General features: G+C 39.7%; 1 long non-coding RNA gene across 1 annotated transcript in view; it reads right to left on the reverse strand.

Moving 5' to 3' along the window:
- LOC108900382 (uncharacterized) overlaps positions 1-20,596 on the reverse strand; it is a 25,415-nt gene continuing 4,819 nt past the window's right edge. Inside the window, exons 2-3 of the long non-coding RNA XR_007808945.1 lie at positions 1,928-2,871; positions 1-464 (exon numbers count right to left, since the gene is read on the reverse strand). This is a non-coding gene — a long non-coding RNA (uncharacterized LOC108900382). The remainder of the gene's footprint in view (positions 465-1,927; positions 2,872-20,596) is intronic.

The raw sequence follows: 20,596 nt of genomic DNA on the forward strand, positions 1-20,596 counted from the left end.
TCAGATGAAAGGGAAGTAGCATATATGTAGAAATATAAAAGCATCAAGGATTGCTATGTTCACCGTCTCCTCACTTAATATACCAATTATATGCTTTTCTGACAGGAATATTAATAATCACATAACATATAATGTGTCAGTTTGTGTTAAAAAAATGATTTATTTCACAGAGGAAGACAAAGGGAGAAAGTAAGGAGCAAAAAAGGGATGTAGCATTGATGGCCACAAAGGTAGGTGGAGAAAAGAGACGACGAGTGTCGACCCCCAGTCACCCTTCACGTCATTCCTCTAGCCGCCCCCGCTCCACCCGACTCTGACCTTCCAGACTGATCAATGAACACCTAGTCTGGGACCCACCCATCAACGTGTCTGTGGCGTCTGGGCAGCCACAGGTTCACTTCGTCTAATGTGGGAGGCTGGAGAGGAAAAGTGACAGCTGCTACCCACTGGATGGTGTTGACCTCCTACTGACACACACACACACACACACACACATGATAAGTGAGAGGATTGCCTTTCAGTCCAGATGCTCATTACATCAAGCTACTGCACACAGAGCTGCACACACACACACACACACACACATACACAGTTTCATTTTCTTTGTCCAGCCCTCCACTCCATGCTTATTTTCTAAAGAGTCAGCTCACCCAAAATACAAAAAAATAATTTTCTCACTTTCTCTTTGTGGTATCTAATAATAGTGATGGTTTCAGTTTTCCTTTGTCAAAATTTTGAGATTTAGTCTGTTGTCTCTCATCCCAGTACGATGGAGGTGAATGCAAATGAGTTAATGTTGTGCTCAGCATTGAAAAAAAAAAAAAAAACTTGCTTTGAAAAATCAGCAGCATCTCTTTTAAAAAACAGCATCCTTGTTTCTTCTTCTTTGGTCAAAAGAACTGTTCATAGCAGTGAGGTGCATGGATTATCTAAAGAAACAGAGTCATGAATTCCATCTACACTTATGTTGCGTTTCTTAAATGTCATTTTTAAATACTGTGAACACCACAAATGAAATTCCATTCACTTTCACTTTTGGGAGGTAAGGGCAAACTTGTACAGATGGATATTCTTAAAATCTGGATGATTTGTTTCAGGTGAATTAAATTTTTAAAGGCCCTGAAAATCAATTCATTTTCTCAATGAGCTTCTTCCTGTGAGTGGACAGGTGCTATCACGGAAATACAAATTTCTGCCAAATTTAGAATCGGTTTGAGTGTTTTGCAGAGGAGATGTTTGTATTTGTGTGTTTGTCCTTACTTTTCTCAGTCAGTTTGAAGTGCCTCTGTGCACCAGTCAGAGCTGAGAAACATTTGAATCAAAATCTGATGACAGCTGTGGGGTTGGCCTCTCAGGTTGCCAGACCTGTCACTCAAATCTCATCAAACCACACCCACACAAATCCGATGAAGCTGAGTTTTTGAGTGTTAAACTCTTAAGAAATAACACCTTCCCCATCTTTAACTTTGATGCTAATTTAAGCATTGATATTTAACATGACAGCAAAGTTATTTATGTTTTCAGGGGGGTGTCTGTCATAACTTTCCATAACTATCTGTGTATAAGCACGTGTGAAAAAAAAAAGTAGCTGTGTGTAATCAAATGAGACATTGATTTTAATCAAACAGCAGCACAGCTAATGATTAGCAGTTATAGAAAAAACAACAAGGTGGCAGGAAATCCATTCAGCCTGCTGTTGATCAGACTCAATACCAAATACCAAGAGTGAGCAAAGCTCCTTGCTTTCTTGTGTAACAAACACACTGTTCACCGTAATGTATAGACAGGTAAATCAACTCCCTGCCTTGCATGTACAGGTATTTGCGTTGGCATGATTACATAGAAGAGCCTATCCCAAATTACACACACACACACACACACACACACACACATCAGCAGCACTGATTAACAAGCTGTTGTTACTCACTTGCTCCTCTTCTCTCTTCACTGACTTTTATTGCATTCTGGGTAGAAATCAATTCTGGAGGAACAGGCTGTCAGCACAGACTGTACCCTGGAGAGACAGAGACACACACAGAGAGAAAGAGAGAGAGAGAGAGAGAGAGAGAGAAAGAGAGGTAAAGAGGGTGTGAGTGTGAAAAAGAGAGGGGTATATACAGTATGTGGGGTGTCAGAAAGCAAGGGAATAGCAAGTGTCTGCAAGAGAAAGAGAGAAGAAGAGGGGGCAATGGGAGATAAAAGATGCTGTGCAAAATAATGAATTAGAAGAGGGTGTGAAGAGTGTAGAGACAACTGGAGAGAAGAGGAAAGGGGTATTATACATCGAGGGAGGGAGGGGAGCAGAGGGAGGGAAACAGAGAGAGAGAAAAAAGAAAGAACATGGTGGAGATTTAGGGAGGTGAAGTGACAGCAGTTCACAGGAACAGACTTGAAGAAAATGATGCAATTACATAACTGATATTTGGCAGGGCAGCGGTATTGAGCATTCTTGAGGCATTGCATACTCTGATACACACACAGGCATAGACACACACACACACTGACAGATATATGCACAAACACACACAGTAAACACAAGGTCCACAGATAATCTCATATATGCATACAGACTGTAGTAAATAAATACAGACAAACAGTAGTTTGCTAACATTTTCACTAATAAATCATCTGCTGTTGTGCATTTATGTTACATAACTGTCGTCTGGGAAATTATCTGTGTCTGTGTGTGTGTGTGTGTGTGTGGTGTGTGTGTGTGTGTGTGTGTGTGTCCATGTCTCTGTGTATTACAACTGACTGCTGATTGTTCTGAATGTGTTTACAGAGCAATGGTGCACTTCTGCTCCAGTGGCCATCACTGTTTTGTATGTGGCTCTCTTCTTAGATTACAGCTTTTCCATATCAGCAGGTCACCTGTTGCAAAAAAAAAAGGTTCAATTCAAATGAATATGAGTCTGGGTATTAATGAATTATCTATCTACAGTAATCAGTTTATTTCATGCAAAATATCATATTATTTGGGAAAAAGGCATCTCTCTCATCAGCAGGAATCTTGCGATTTTAGCAATTATCAATGATGCAATGGTAAATATAAAATATGTGTAAGGCACATTAGGCCTCCAGCTGGTGATGGTCTAAATCCATAAATGAATAACAAACATTCATTCATGTTTTTGTGTTGGAAATGTTGCCGTTGCTGTTGAAGTGTTTGCAACATCTCAGTTTGCTTTAGTCAGCACCCAAATCATTATCCAAAACATTCATTCTTCAGTAATCTTTGAAACATTTAAAGCTGCATTAACTCATTTTTTTTGCCACTTGGGGGCAGCAAAAACAATTAGTAAACACAACAACAGTTAGCAGCTGACTTTTTTGACATGTCTCTGGGCACCCAATGAATGTAAGTCTGATATTCACTCAATTCCAGCTCAGCTGTGGTCCTCACTAATGCCTGAGGGAAATACTTGAGTTTTTAGCTGCTAAATGCCCCACAGTATCCACCAGCTAGTTGCTTAATTTCATCTGTTTCCTGTTTGGTGCTGGACAGGGAGCCATGCTGGGTTTTTAGAGCTTTTTCACTTAAAACAGGCGTCTGCTGCTTCTGGAACCAATAGATGAAAGCTGTGAAGGTGAACCAGAATATTAAAGTTTGATGTGCACAAACTATAACAAAAAGATGAAAGACACCATAAAGCTTTGCAGAGAACTGCAGAGCCAGGCAATAATTCTCTGTGAGCTTGTCACTAGAACTGGTCCATTTCATTAAACAGGAATTACCTCTGTGGTTTATTTAAAAAACATCATTAGTGTAGCTTTAAGTAATAGCAGTAATGTTGTTTTTAATCAGTAAATTAAAAGATAGATAAAGCGAGTTGGGGCTTATCCTCAGTTACATCCATCAAAACTTCATATCTCAAGATACTGCCACCCTTCAGGCAGCATCTTTTGGTCCCTGTACATCTCTTGGTACATTGCATGAATCCTTCACCTGCTGTGTCCTCCCTGCAGCAGATCAGAACATAGTGTTCAGTAGTGAGACATCTAGTGGTGAGAACTAATACTGTAATGCCCTAACTGTATGGAGAGCACTTTTTTCTGTAATGAGGAAACTAAGTGTCTCACAGATATCACTTTACAATGTTGTTTTAAAACTGACTGGGTTTCCAAGTTAGAATGGTTAACTTTACAAAAAAAATATCTGTCATAGTCCTGTCAACATTTCCTGTGAGATCTCTTGCCCTTTTCAGAGTCACAGGAGGCAGCATCATGGACGACTCCCTTTAGTCCATTAGAGTCTAAATCCAAACAGACAAGCCCTGTCACTCATCTTCACATTTATGGGGAACTCTGTATCTCTGGTGAAATGTATGTAGCTTGGACTGCTGCGGAAAATCCACTCAAATCTCTCAAGCTGGGAGGTGACGGTGCTAACCTAAAGTGGTAAAGCTCCGCTAATCAAATTTACAAGTACAAAATCAGTCAAATGTCAGCATGTAATGTGAAAGTGGGCGCTTGTTGTGACCAACCCACAGAAAATTAACACCTGACTCTGAAGTTCATCAGCTTTGTGTAGCTTTTTAGCAACTTTTAACTCACTGTTTGTGTTTTTTCTGGGCCACAGATTTACTGTCTGCTTCAGTCTCATCTTGTTTCCACAGCAGCAGACAGAATAAGGTTAAGATTTTTCAAGGCCCGAAAGGAAGTTGTGTTTAGGAGGCTAAATAGAGTCCAAAAAGACCCCACAATGTTTTATTTTAGTCTACAATGGTAAAGTATTTGCAGCTCCTCCAGATGATGAGAGGTGTGTGGTGTCCCATGGGGAGTTAAATAGTCATTAGGTGAAGGCTAACATGACTCATTAAAGCAGGCGGGGGAGCAAAGATTCAGCCTTTGTTGGTTAGACAAGATGCAGGATTTCCAAAATAATAGACAACAAAAATATCATCATAATTAAGCTAATTTGGGCAAATCATCTCAGTCTCAGTCTCATATAGCTCTACTTTCTGATTCAGCTCAATAATATTTATGTGTTTTCATATAAAAAGCTTGCCTCTTTCAGTGAGAGGTGAGGGAGCTAAATGTGATCCCTGACAGCTGAATACTGGTCCTGAGCTGGTCTTACAGCCTGAAGGCAGGAGAGGCAGGGATGTGTGGTAACCTACAGATGGGCGCCCAGACACAGATGGGCACGCACACACAAATGCACACACGCAAACACACACACAAAGCACCCTGCAGAGAGATCAAAAGAGTGAGTGTGGCTTTGGCTTGTCAGCAAGGAAGACTGATAGATGGAGGCATCTGTGTTGGTTGGAGAGTGGAGGAAGTTGAGTGAGAAAGGAGAGATCTATGTATTATCTTCCACATTATCATCAAATCTAGTGCATGCAAAACATTATCTGGCTGTTCTAGAAAGCTGGGAGGTTCGGACTTATGTAGCAGAACTAAAACAAACAACTGACATGGAGTATTTTAGAAAATTGGCACATGTGTTGTTTCTAATGTAACAGTAAGGTATAACTGATCATGTAGGCTTGACTGAACTCCTTCTAATTTCCATAGTGACAGCTTTGAGACATGCTATTTGTTATTCAGATGAGCTAAACCTGCTGCTGCAAATGAGATGGGAAAACCACCTGTATTTTTCTTTTCAGAAATGTACAAGCTATGAACAGTAAGGAACAATAACAATAAAGAGTTTCCTACGCAACAAAGGGGGATAAGTGGAGATGAAAGGAAGCCGGAGAGACAGAGACCACCTTGCCTCATAATCATTCCTAATTAAGATTAATTGCCTTCTGCAGAGTGATGGTAATTCCTATTGGCCCTGTGGGTGTGATTTCCCCATACAAGGATGATTCAAAACAAAACAAGACTGTCGACACAGTAGCTAACATTGTATCACTGTACACATTGCCTAATTTATTTCACTACACTGTACATTAATCTGAGAATCACTTAAGAGCTATTTAGCAACCAAATACTGGAGGTGTGTTTTCACAGTGATGAGCAGACACACTAGATCCTACATTCCCCATAAAGCAGCTCAATAGACTCTCCTCTGCCTGGACATTGTGCACATGTAGGTTTTCTGTTATAAGCCAAGCCAATCCAAAATAACCCTGATGAACCCTACAAAGAGCCACAGAAGACAATACACAGGCTAAGTAGTCCCCTCTGTAACTCATGAACTGGTCCTCATGTGTAAAATGTGGCAAACCTTTATTGACTCTATTGACCTTAGGTCTCTTTTCACTAGTGTTGCAAAGTATGGACATGGTTTTAGAATTGATGAATTACTAGCCTGTGGAAAATGAATCAATCCAGAAAGAAGTTGAAATGGATCATACACTTATAGACTCTGCTATAAAGTATCATTATGCTCGCTGACTCAGGTGTGCAAGTGAGGTATTATGAGGTGAAGATGGTATTCCCATTGTCACAGGGTGGAGGACGATAGACCACTTCCAATCAAGAATCCAATCTCTTGTACGGTGGAACAAGAGGAAAATCCAATTTTCTTTTTGCATAATGGCAAGTGATCACTGAGAAGAGGATACTTATCTGCTCCGTCACCCAGAGAAAATAACAGTGGTATGAGCACGGCAGTGCTCCCACAGTCAGCATGAGCACACATGCAGGGGGGAGAGAACATTGAGATGTTGAAGTAGTAGACATAGTTCAGATTTTGCCAGAAATGTGGCTGCATCACATTCGATGGGAAACCTCAACTGTCAGGGATGGCCTAGAAGAACTGTGGGAGTTTCTCTTCATTGTCCAGTTTTTGACGTAAGGTGTCTTCCAAATGACACATTGCGAGTGTTCAGCGCCCACACACAATCTGCTGCTGCAAGACCATATATTCATTGGCTCTCTATGGGTCCTCACCTCGCTACAAAGACTCACTGCTCTCCCTTAACCCTTCACAAACTGCTTACCTCCCCCTCCACACCCAGCAATTGTCTCTCACCATCCCTGCTGAGGAAGACACAATGGTTAACTTTAACAATACCTCCTCCAGCTCCTCCTCAAATGTTGCCAAACTCTGGCGGTCACTGTGTGTGTGAATGTGTGTGTATCCTCTCCTTGTTGTGTGTGAAGCATATGGCCTTCTGACACTGCAGGCACAAGGTCACTGGCTAAAGGAATTCAAGTCATTCTGGGAATCTTTCTGTCTCCCTTTCTGTTTAACAGACTTAGTTATAATGCAGTCAGGCTTGAAAGTGCACACCCATATAGCCATACGCTGATGTCAATAAATGACCAGTTTTGGTTTACCACCCACCTGTTAACATAATAACTACAGTCTTGTTCTATTCTAGTTCTATTTACAGTCTATATACTGGCACTATACTCTCATGTAGAACCTTTCATATGCAGTGGTGAACAGTAACTAAATACTCTACCTGTGCCTTCATTAACTGATTTCTTGGCCTCCTGCAGACAAATTATCAGGCTGATATAACACACCTAGTGGATGGTATGGTGGTGCAGTGATTAGCTCTGTCTCCTCAAAGCAAGAAGGTTCCAGGTCTGGACCCTGGTTTGGACAGAGCTTTTCTGTGTGGAGTTTTCATGTTCTCCCTGTACCCTGTACTCCAGCTTCCTCCCTCAGTCTAAGGACATGAAGGTTAATTGGTGACTCTAAATTGCCCACAGGTGTGACTGTGAGTGTGAATGGTTGTCTATACGTGTTGGCCCTGTAATAGACTGGCAGTATGTCCAGGATGTACCCCATTTCTTGCCCAATGACAGCTGGGATTGGCTCCAGATCCTCTGTGACCTGTAAGGATAAGCAGTATAGATAATGGATGGATGGATGGATACAGCAAAAACCTGTTATTTACTTATACATCCAGTAGACACAGGTCAACACTGGCATTCATTTGGAGTCATGTATTTGGACATCTGATTAATCTAAATCCAATATTCACTCACTTTTAGCTCTCTTTTCCTCCCCACCAACTCCTGAGGGAAACTCTGTATCTGATTCTTTAGCTGCTCCACACTGTTCACCAGCTAGTCAGTAATTGTGTCTGTTGGCACAGTCTGTTTTTGGAACAGAACTGAAGCATAAAAAAAACAGAACGATGAGCTGAAAGGTGCTAAAACACTCTGTAGAGCTAAGAGGAACTGCAGAGCAGCTTTTTAGTTTTGTATTGAAGTTGCCTTTTGTTCTTTTATTGCCCTTTTTTTGTCATCTTTTCTTACTGATCATATGTAGATTTTCAAAATAAATGGAAAGAATTTTTGTCTTTAGTTTTCCCCACTTTGCCAGATTCATTCAAGAACCATGATCCCCTACAGTGCATGTATTGTGGTACATATTGACCTGTGAATTTTGCATACCATTACACCCCTACCCCACCCCCACACATACACACAGTCACAACCACACTCAGACACACAGACTAGCCAGATGTAATCGGGAGCAGATATCAATGAGGAGCATCTTGTTACATCTTCACTGTGGGGAGGGAGGGGTTCTCTGCACGATACACACTACCCCCTATTGTAATGCTACTACCTTGGGGAAGGGATGAGGTCTAAAATGCAGGATGAATGGAGGGATGAAGATTTTTTTTTAATGCAAATGTTCCTATAATCATCGTCAATTGTATTGCTAAGAAAAATAGACAGTAAGTAGTGAAAAGTTGGCAAAAAGATGAAAAAATATAAAGAAAGAGCAGGAATGTAGACCAAAAGTGGAGGTTAAATATGGTACTGCTGATGGGTTTCGGTAAGGAGATGTGGTGGGTGGGGGTGAAGAGATCAGACCCCAGGGAGAGGGCTCTGATGGTGGGCTGCGGTCTCTCAAGTGGCAGCTTTTCGCCTCGGGGCCTCTGGGTGGGCTTCCATGTGTTGGCCCTGGCTGGTGACAGATGTCTCTCTCTCTCTCTGAAACAGCAATAATTCACCACTAATCTGAATGAGGAGCATGATACTGTAACAGAGGGGGAGATGGGATGTGAGGGAAACAACAGAGAAGAAAGAGAGGAGGGGGAGGGAGTGGAGTTTGTGAATATTCATTAATTTCCCTGAAAAGGCGTCATGCAGAACTTTTTCTGTGTACCACTCCTCTTAATATTCGTACACGTGCTTACACATGGCAGCATTCAATCTGTAACACTGCACTGTATATCTCTGTCCGTGAAGCTGCTCTCTCTCACCCTCTCCTCCTCTTGCAAGATACAGTGATCATGATGACAATGTGTCGCTGATGTGAATATATGGTGACGATCACAAACTGTGTGTGTGTGTGTGTGTGTGTCTATCATGGCAGTAAATCCATCCGCACTCAGGCTATTATAATCAGACCAGTATCTGGGTGTATTTCTCCCATGCTGACACATTACTCAAGGGTGGATGGGGGAGAAAACCAGCACCCATGTGTGGGTTGTGCTGTGATGGCAATTTGTGTGCACTTAAATGGCTCTGTTTGTGTGCATTTGAGCATGTATGTGCGCATGTTTACTGATTACACTGTACATTGGTTTCTATGCACGTGTGCCCATACATGTGTTTCAGTGCTCATCATGTGTTCAAATGTGCATGTGTGTGTGTGTGTGTGTGTGTGTGTGTGTGTGTGTGTGTGTGTGTTTGTGCCTGTGTCTGACTGTGGTGATATAGTATCCTCCAGGGACACTGATCCTCAGATCGAGCCTGTCAATCATTGTGATTGATCAGTCTTCTGCCCCTCCCTCCCTCATTCCAATCCGATCCATGTCGCCCTCTCCTCCCACTCCGAGCCCCCTGGTGATTAATCACTCAGTCAGTCAGACAGGTAGCAGTGACATCATCCAATACTTCCCCTCACCCCGCTTAAAGAGATACACTGGGAATTGCTGGTCAGCTAGGATCCAATGTGTCTCCAGCAGTCCCTGAAGTAATCATATCTATATTCTCTTACATTGACTTTGTGATACAGAGCAGTGTAACAGTGATGGCACTGGAAATTATGCTTGATTAAAAAACAGGACTAAAAGAACTAATTTGTCGCATTATCAGCTTTTTGCATGCATTTTTTCTATTGCCCTCAACAAAACTGGCATGTAAAACAATAACATGTAGACAGTACCATCTGTGTACTATGTGTACTACAGTTATACATTTAGGGAGTTGTACATAATCTATACAGTAGTTCCAAGCTGAAAGGTTGTAGCTACCAGGAAGCACACCGAGGTCAAGTCCCCTTTTTAAAGAATCTCAAAATTGCACAAAATCTTAAATATCTAAACAGTTACTTTCCAGAGTACTTTATAAACCAAAGAACAAACATAGCATCTAACTTCATTGTCTCACCTCTTGGTTGTCAATATACAGATATCCAGTTGATGAAATGTCATCACCTGACCAGATAATTTGGAGCTTTTGTTTGCTAAAATCAAGATACCCAGCATTGATCAACCAGATATATATGGTGTGTGAAATGTGTCACTCTAATTGTCCAAATACTGTCATAGTAATGGATTTGATTTTACAAGAAATTACAAAATGTATTTTATTTTATGTACAAGCTTAGAAAGGCTAACTCACTTTTCCTGTTTATCTTTTTCTTTTCAGCAATACCTAAAAAAATTAAACTAACAGAGCCAATATTGCCCTGCTTTGAAGTCTGTAATCTTGCTTGTTCATACACCATGACTGGTAATTATCCTTTGCAGTAGTGCAGTAGTTCCTAATTTCTGACTCCAACATCACATGTGGTTGGTCTCACAATGTGCTAACCTCTAGGCCTTTGCTTCCATCATTCTCGCATTCTTGTTTTTTTTTTTTTGCAGACGCATGTATTTACACATTTTTGTGACAATTTGTTATGACTAATATACTCTATATTGGTATCTTTTTACAAGCTGTTAAGTATTACATAAATTACATAATAACATAAATATTCATAATACATTTCACTAATTGGCTGGGTGTATGCACCTCATATCTAAAAGCAAGAATGACTAATATCCACACCATATCTAACAAGCATATCTGACAATATACAGTCCTGATTCAGGCCCTGAATTAGAAACATTAGATGAGAAATATCATTCATTTTTCCATTTGTGACAGTGGCAGTTCAGAATGGCACAGTCTAGTCTCTGGTTCTTGTCACAATGAAGCAAGACAAGAACCAGAGTCATGCTATAAGCGGAGCAGCAGGCCAGTATCTTACTGCTTTGGTGCGTTCCTTTCACTCCTCAACTGTACTTCAGCATCAACAGCTCAAGGACCAGGAAGAAGAATTATCTCTTATGTGACCATGAGAACATTGTGTGCAAATGCCAAGGTCCTTGAAAATTAGATGAGACATGAGAACTCCTTGTCAAATTCACCCAAACACTGCGCATCTAGACAGAGACAGAGAAAGAGGATCCTAGGTAGAAGGTATCATTTCTGACTTCTACACAAACTCAGGGTCCACTTCTACTGTGTGTGTGTTGTAATTACTTTGTGTGTGGCGTGTAATAATGTGAAAAAGACACATTTCCTGGAATGACTGCACGAAGAATGACTTTACTGCTCCCTGCTGGACATAAGCTTCCCCTGCACACAAGAGCAATTATCTCCATTCTACATTAAGCACCATTGTTACTTTTTGTAGTTTCATATTACAGCAAAATAATACTGATGAATGTGTTTGTTTGTTTGTTTGTTTTACATTAATATACAGAGTGAACTGAGTTCACTTTTTTGAAAATCATTCACAGTTCTCTTCATGAGGATCGTGTTGGTCATTATTTCTTGGAATAATCACTTAATATTTCAAAATGAGATTCTGAGAGACTTTCTCAAAATAATGACTTAGTTGTTATCATTGTGAGAAAGTGTCTCAGTATTTTCAGATATTATTTAAGAGATTATAACTTATTATTTTTGAGAAAGTTTATATTCATTTTGAGATACTAAGTAATTACTTTGAGGAAGTTTCTAATTATACTGACAAACAGGATCTTTTTTTCCCCCCATCACACTGGTAGAAATAGGCTGCCATACAAAATGCACTGTAAATACACAGTTTGGTGGAAGCTCAGTTTTGGTGAGAACAATTCATGAAATTTGAAAGATTGTATGCAAAATTCAGTACTGAGAAACATACGTTACTAATTCTTAAAAAACAAACAAACAAAAGAAACAAACATTGTACTTACTGCAAATTATTGTTTGTTTTCATTTGTGTACTCTCCCAAATCAGCACAAGACACTGTAATTCAACAAATATTCCAAAAGATGGCAGCAAAGTTGCTAAAGTATAAGGCTGGAGAAGAAAATGCCCTGAGGTTAAGGGTAATTTTGCCTTCTACACCCTAACAGTGAATGTTGTTCTATACTGTTTAGCTATTGATACAATAGTAAAGAGCTTTAAGGAACTTTCAGGAGCTGTTACATTCAGAGGAGTCTCATTACAACTGTAAAACTGAAAATATGCTCATAACATCACCCTTAGGTGTCTCCATACTATACCCAAAGTCACTTTAGATGGAGCAAATGCAGTCTTCCAAGAAATTCAAAGATTTTAAATGCACAGCACTGTAGAATGTGTCCATTGTTCATCCACAGTTTACTATACCATTTTATAGACTTATAGAGTTTAGAGTTTCATACTTATTATGCTGTCCAATAACTGCCCTTTTGATCAAGTAAATTTCTTATCACTCTCTAACTGATATCCCACTCACTTCAGAGACACTCTTTAAGATGAGGTTTAAAGAGGTCATAGAGAGCAGGAAGCAGGAAGCAATAACTGGAATATCTCTGTAGTGGTAATAAAGATAATGGCTAATGATTTTAGATAATGGTTTACTCTTGAAGACAAATAGTCCAAGTGTGTTCATGGTCTTACTGGAAAGTATCTGAATGTACTTTAGGGATATGTAATTTAACAATCTATGTAAATGAACATGAAATACAACTTTTTGACTCATTTTGATGAGGGAACATGTACTACTTATACTTATTATAGTTGATCTAAATACTGAGATGTTGTTGTATTTAAAATAGAAGACATAAATCATACAAACAAAGCAGCAGAGATGATGCACACACCAGATCACAGATCAACTGGCTGGCAGTGAACTTGGGAACTCCAGTTTCCTTTGACTGTCCTTGTCTATTTTCTCCCAAGGGACAGAGGGAGACATGCCAGTGGGTGGGTCCACTACACACACACACATTTACTGTATATGAACTCTCACACAGATAGAGACTCGCGCACACTCCAGCACCCGTCACAGTTTCCATTCTAAACATAAATAAACCCTCCTGAGAGCATAACCATACACAGTCAGCTGTGTGAGCTCTATTATGACACCCAGCTGCTCTTGTCCACATGTTGTACAACGTCACATGATGGGGGAGTTGCTGAATATTAGCTGTTGATATCAACACAACATCTGATGGATCACCAGAAACAATCCAAGCTACTCATTCAAACAACTCAAACAAATCAATCTGCTGAACTCTAGTGACTCGCATAACATTGATGTCTGAATTCTGGCCTGGAACAGTCAAGTACTTGAGAGTCAAAATGGCCCTTAGTAGCCCACAGTGACCTTCGACTGTTTCATTGCACAGTCACACCACGGTGACCTCCCACGTGGCACTGGGCACATGATCCACTATGAAGACAGAACAACCAAAACATCATAGAGTGTAATCTGGTATGTAATTAAGCTGCTGCTGTGGTGATGTTGTCATCAAATCATCAGTGTTTATAGATGTTGTTAAAATTTAATGTCATGACTTGTGATGACTATAATAAAGTATGCAGTGATAATAGATTCAAGATACTTTCTTAATCACACCCGCACAACTAGACTTTGGCTTATAGCTGCTTGATGGTGTGTGTAGATAACTTATTATCCAATTATTCATTATTATCTGAGTGTGTTGTAAAAGTGTCTGACTGTGCATGTGTCTGAGTATATGCATTTGTATTGATGTCTCTTACTGATTTTGTACACTGAGCACAATAGTATTCAGATATACTACATAGGAGTCCACCTTACTCTCCTTTATGTTTCCACGTCACCTGCTGATGTCCTCGCAGTTCACAGCACACTGTCCCATATGTAAAAACATACAGTACATTATTGATCTAGTCCATGTAACTCAGTCAACTCTGCACTCAGTGCACTGTACACCCTAAAAGTGATGAATGTAATGTAATGTCTTGATTGCTCATACAGTGCTCAAGTATTCTTGGTCTCAGTCAGAGTGTCAGCCTAACACACACATAATTCCAGACACAAAGGCTACTGTAAAAGCTCCATCCTGCTTACAGTCTGTTCTAAGCTTAAACGACTAAATACATTTGATGTGAACTGAAACTGAGACCTGTCCTCATATCTGATTGCAAAGAACTGGTTGAAAGAATTGATTGTCATTTCTATATGGTAAATTATGGCGCTACAGTCATCAGCTGGTTAGCTTAGCATAGCAAAACAGGGGCAACAGCTAGCCTGGTTCTGTCCAAAGCTAACAAAATCTGCCTACCAGTTTCTCTAAAGTTCAGTATTTAGCTATTTGCTATGAAGCTAAAAAAAGTTATGGCTCTATAAGAGGTCGTGTCACTTGACCAAGTCCAATTATTTCCTACTTAGCTTCATATTTACCATACAGATATGACAGTGGTATCTTCTCAACTAATTCTTGCCCAGAGAGGGAATAAGTGTATTTCTCAAAATGTCAAACTCTTTCACTTTCATTTATAGTCTTATTTAATGCCATTTGTATGAATCATCTTTGGACCACAAAAAGCACAAGTGTTAGAAAGTTAAAGTTTCACATTTAGTCTCACAGTCGCCTTCCAACTCACAGCATCAGTCATCTTTGCAAAGTTAAAGACTGGCGACAGAAACAGCTGTTTTGTACATAAGTGAGTTTGATACTGTTAGTCAGGAGCTGAGTGTGAAACTAATAATGAAACTTAAACTTGTGGTCCATCAGTGCTTCAGTTTAACCTGCTGTCCTACTTACAGACATTGTTAAACATCATTGGTATATTTTGTTCTCTGCCATGTAGATTAGTAACAAATAGTCATTTGAGCACAGATCATAACATACAGGTAATGGACATATTTATTTCAATATGCATGATTTAGAAAGAGAGAAAAATAAAAATCATTATGCCACTATAATGAGTATTTAGGGTCCCAGACCCAAAATTCAAAACGCAACATGTTGTTATCAAGGGGCTTGGCGGGTGTCATATGCTGTACAGATTGTAAAGCCCTTAGAGGTAATGTTTTTGTTGATTGTAATATTGGGCTATATAAATAAAACTGCCTTGGACTGACTACCATCCCTAAACTGAAACAGGTATTTGAATAAAGGGGCTAACACAAGACAGCAACTGAAGGTTTTGACTCTGTACTTTAATCTTCTCTACTATAAACCTTTTCTGTAATTCTGATGAACCCTATAACCTCACCAACCTGACATTGTTTTGTGTTGAGTTAAACATCCATGAGGAAGGGTGGGGTGCATTTGCTAGGAATTTATGCAAGTAGAAAAGTGGTTATTATAATTACCAAACTGGTTTGAGCGTGACACATCTACACTTGCTATGTACATGCATGTATTTACATGTGTCATTTTGTTGCTGTTGATGCTGTTTCTGTTATTATCACTAAGCAAACATGCAGTGCATTTTTTGTGTTTGTGGGTGAGCTTGTTTTGTCTCTGCATGTTAACATAGCCCTCTCTTCATTCTCACAAATCTCGTGTTCTCATTCTCTCTTCTCAGGCGTGCTTGAAAATCCCTGGAGGCTCTCTGATATCTGCATCATCTCAAAAAGATACCATGTGCAGAAACACTGTTGACATTAAAAACACAGCTTGTGTTATAGATACATTTATTTCTCTATAGTCTTTTATAACATCTTAATTGTCTCTTCTTTTCCTGAGAAGAATAAAAGCATGTACTCTGAACCTTGCTGTGCAGAGAAAATGCTCGAAAAGATATTAACTCCTCTCCAATCAAAGCTCCCTGCTGGAATGGGGTGAGGCTCAAAGTTTTGACCTTTTTTGACCCTTTGACTCAACTCTCACCTTCTGTCTGTTTGCATTTAAAACTGTAATATTTTAGCTATGAATTTGAGGGACTCCAAGAGCAAAAGTATATCTTCCCCAGTACTTAAGATCCTCTATATTCCTTTTATTCACCAGGTTCTAACAAGCACAAATTCATTTTACTACCAAGGCATCATATGACTTCTGGGAACTGAAGTGCAAAGCAGTTTGGGTTAATCAATGTATAAAGGTCCCTAGCACTGCTTTATTCAAGTCTTTGTGACACAACCTCACCTGAGGCCTGTACAACCTGGAGATGTGCAGGCAGATCAACTCTGGGCAGACAGACAGCCAACCTAAACACAGTGACATCACCAGTCTAGGTTAAATGTCGTGATGGCAACAAGGTCAGACTATCCTGATAACGGCCAGGTTCAATGTTCTGTCACTATAAGCCACAGCATCAAGAAACATGGACTTTGAAACAATCACCTCAGTGCATGCAGCACTGTTTGTTGTGTCTGTCTGCATGTGTGTGTGTGTCTGTGTGTATCGTCAAGGGTTGTTGTGTCTGCAGCAGAAGTGGAGTCATGACGGAGACAAGATATTCTACACTTAAATGTCAATCTGGGATTTTCAGTGTATTTTATTTACCCACTTTCTCTTAAGCTGCCTGCATTTTGACAGAAAAGACAGAGGAGGTGTGAACTGATGTGGTTTTGTGTTTTCACACCTCCCTCTGGGGGTTTCATCAATAGGAGAGAAATTCAGTGACACTGAGACATCAAGTCTTCCACTCAAGAAGAAATATCCTCAACCAAAAATGTAATGTTTAGTGGCTGCAGTGTGCCATGGTCTACTGCACTTAATTGTCAGATTTAACTTGATGTGACATTATCTTGTCTACGATACCCAGTGCAGTCTTAAATACTGGGTTTGATTCTGGGTCTGTATGGTTCTGCGTACTGTGCAGTGTGTCAAACCTGTCATTACATGTGACTCCTCCTAACCTAAATGCAACACCACATCCTTAATCTTCCCTGATTGGATTTAAATGTTACTATAGAGTCTCGGGTCATACCCTATTATACAGAAACCACTTCTTTTTACCATGGAGTGAACTACATTTACCCCTCGCAATTTTACTGGTGTCTGAGAGTCTGAGTGTGATGTCTGCATACTGTGCAATAGGCCTGCATACCTTCAAAATGCCCACGTCAGTGCAGTAATAAAAAACACAGGCATATATAATAACACTGAGCCAGATTGTTTGTATATATATGTATATATATATATATATATATATATATTCTGGCTGACTAAAGAGTCAAACTGTAACAGAACCACTAACAATCCCATGAAACCAAATGTGACATAACACTTGTGAATGATGTGTAAATGTTGGAAATCTCAATTTTCTGCTCACTAGTGAGTGAACTACTGAGAGTCAGTTGTGAAATGGGTAGTGAATGAGTAAACCAGGCAGTGATTGCAAACACAGCCACTGCCTGTTTTGGTTGAAGCCGCAAGTTTGAGCTTATATCATACTGAAAATAACTGCATTACTATCTTGTTAAAGATTTACAGACCAATTCCCAGTCCATTTATGTCCATCTTTATTCTCTGTAAGGACTCACACACCACAGCCACTTGCCATAGGAGAGAGAAATCCTTGCCCACTTGGCAGAACCAGTAACATTCTGATGTGGATTTAGGATATGGCTTTTGTGTCTAAACTAGTTCATGACCTGTTATGGCCTGCAGATGAAGGCACTGCTGAGCTAGACACAACCACGAAGAGATTAAGCAGGCTAAGTAAGATATACAGTAGTAAGAGAGGACCGCTGGTTTGCCAGTTTAATGCCAACCATAATGGATATGATTTACTGAGTGTGAATATGTAATGTAATATATATGTGTGTGTGTGTGTGTGTGTGTGTGTGTGTGTGTGTGTAATACACATTAAATATTTAACTATCATTACTTTGAACAAATTGCTTTGAACTGATCTTGTATCATCAGAGAAATGCTTTGCAACAGCATAAAGGAGTTAACTAAATGACTTGGTTCTTTACTGAATACACATGATGAGGGGAACACATTTCCTTCATTTAAACAGTTCAGTGTATATGAAGGAAGCAGTAGACATCTGTATGCATTGTTATTATGAGTTTTAAAAGAGCAACAACTCCTGCCTCCAGTAGAAGTATTAGTTTAGTAGTATTGTATCACCACAAGCAAGTATGAATGTGTTAGTAAGGGCAAATGGAAGGGAGCAGCTTTTGATGCATGTCACAACAGTGCCTCATTTCCATTGGTGAGATCTTCTTTATGCCCTGGAGATTAACTGCAATCACAACCACAAAGAGATGATAAGCCAGAACAGCCAAATCATGGCTTGCAGGTAAATTACTGTATATGTGACCCCTTTTTCAATAAATGTAAACTTAATGGAAATTGGAATCTTACACATAGAATGAGGGATTTGAATGCACCTTTTATGTATCTTATTTCCTTTTTATTAAAAAAAAAGAAAAAAGAAAAAGAAACAGTGTCTCAAAGAGACAACAAAAACTGACAACTGATCCAAATTGATTTAACACAAAGTGACCCAGAAAGGTAACAGCAGCTTCCCAGTAAATCATTCTCCTCCAAAACCCACTTCATGTCAAAATAACTGAACTTCTGGACACAAACCACATGACAAGTCCTCCTTTCCCTATTACTCCCCTCACACAGCTTTATGTGTTTGTGTCGCAACGTGTGTGTATGTGTGCTCACCCTCTCCTTGGTCCCAAGTTTCCATACTACCTGTATCTATGTATAACCTCTGCTTGGTTTGACGCACACAAGCTCGACCTAATGGACAGCCTCTGCATTCATCGCATTGCACCGCTCTCTCGTACTTTCACACGCGCTGTGTTTGGCAACAAATACACACACTTATGAGGCTTTACTCACAAGCACATTACACACACACACACACACACACACATACTGTATACACACAATTAATATATCCACTTGTCACTCAACAAGAGGTGTGACTTTGGCAACACCGGTGGCAGTGAAAGCTAAAAGTGTACTCATGCTCAAACACACACACACACACACACACACACACACACACACACATAAACTCTTGCCAGATGACTTAGGCTTGTATTTGTTGTACCCATGCCTGGATCAAGCTTTTCCAGTGTGATTGTATCCTAGCTTGCACTCATTTTCCAACATTACAGACAAAGCACCACAGAGCAAATCCAACAGATTATTTCAAAAATGTAGCTATCTCTTCCAAGTTATACATAGTTTCCTTTGGGGATACACATCTAACCTCTCTGGGTGCTTTTTCAGTAGCAAATGGGACAGGTAAAGTGATCCATGGGAAAGTATCTTGTTGGGTTAGGCCTCTCAGGATGAAGTGTACAGGCTTTGTTTTGCTTCAATAAAATGCAAGGGAGTTTGGTTTCCAGTCAGTTAGGCCAAGTCCCTCTTGGTTTCGATCAACTTTGGGAAGAGCTGCACATTCATTAGCTGTTAGTACACTGTGTGCACAACAGTCCAGGCCAAGATGACATAAACTTTTTCACATTGTGATACAGGCATTTAAATAGGGAGAGCTGTGTGAAAATGGGGTGACAAGAGATAATGGTAAATACAATTATACAACAATATAGTTAGCTAACATTTGCTAACATTAGCCATAAGCTACTGGTCATATTATTGGCTGCTAAATGTCTGTGTATTATGGAACACAGCTATGTTTCATTGCAAATGCATCCAACCTTTCAGTTGTAAAAGTATGTTATTTCTTCTTTTGAAAGTTGCATAGTCCGACACTGACTGCATGAAAATGGCATGGTTCAGAAAACACGCTAGTTAAATGGTAGCACAAGGTCAGTAACACAGCAACATTTATGTAAAGTTAGCTAGTATTAGATTTTTTTTTCCACCATTAGCCACTGATATTTAAAGGTGACATGAAGTGTGAGTGTATAGAATTGAACAGTGGTGTGTTTCATTGCTAATGAATTCAACTTTTCATACGTAAGAAAAGTATTGTCTAGTTACTTCTTCAGAACTGTGTGAAAATAGTTTGGCCTTCATTAATATTAGTCAGCCACTCTTCAGTTCTTTGTACAAATTAGATTGTGTGACTGATTTATGCAAAAATATCAACAATGCTTTTCTCCCCTTTCTTTATTTCATGTTGCCTTGTTTTCTATTTTCCTCCTGGAAACTGACATTAATTCTGTCATGTCTTCATGTCTTTCAATATTACAACATGTCTCAAATCTTCCTTCCTCCTGTGCAAAATTAGCCTTACAGACAGACAATATTTTTACTGGCAGAAAGTGATATTTCAACACGCACATGACACTTTGCTACAGACCAGTGGGTCCTTGCTCCAGAGATATTACATGCAAATCCTTTCATTATATTGAAATGAGCTCAAATGTGAGCTGAGCTGGAGCCCACTGTCACCTGACCTCACCAACACAGTTTAAGCTCGACCATAACATCTAATCTAATCTGCAGTATGTTGACACACATTGATTTGTCCATTACAGATTCACACTTTGTGTTCCTGTACAGTTGGCAAGGTCAGGGTTTAACATTTAGAAGTTTA

Source organism: Lates calcarifer, linkage group LG3, assembly GCF_001640805.2.
Source record: "Lates calcarifer isolate ASB-BC8 linkage group LG3, TLL_Latcal_v3, whole genome shotgun sequence".
Lineage (NCBI taxonomy): Eukaryota > Metazoa > Chordata > Actinopteri > Centropomidae > Lates > Lates calcarifer.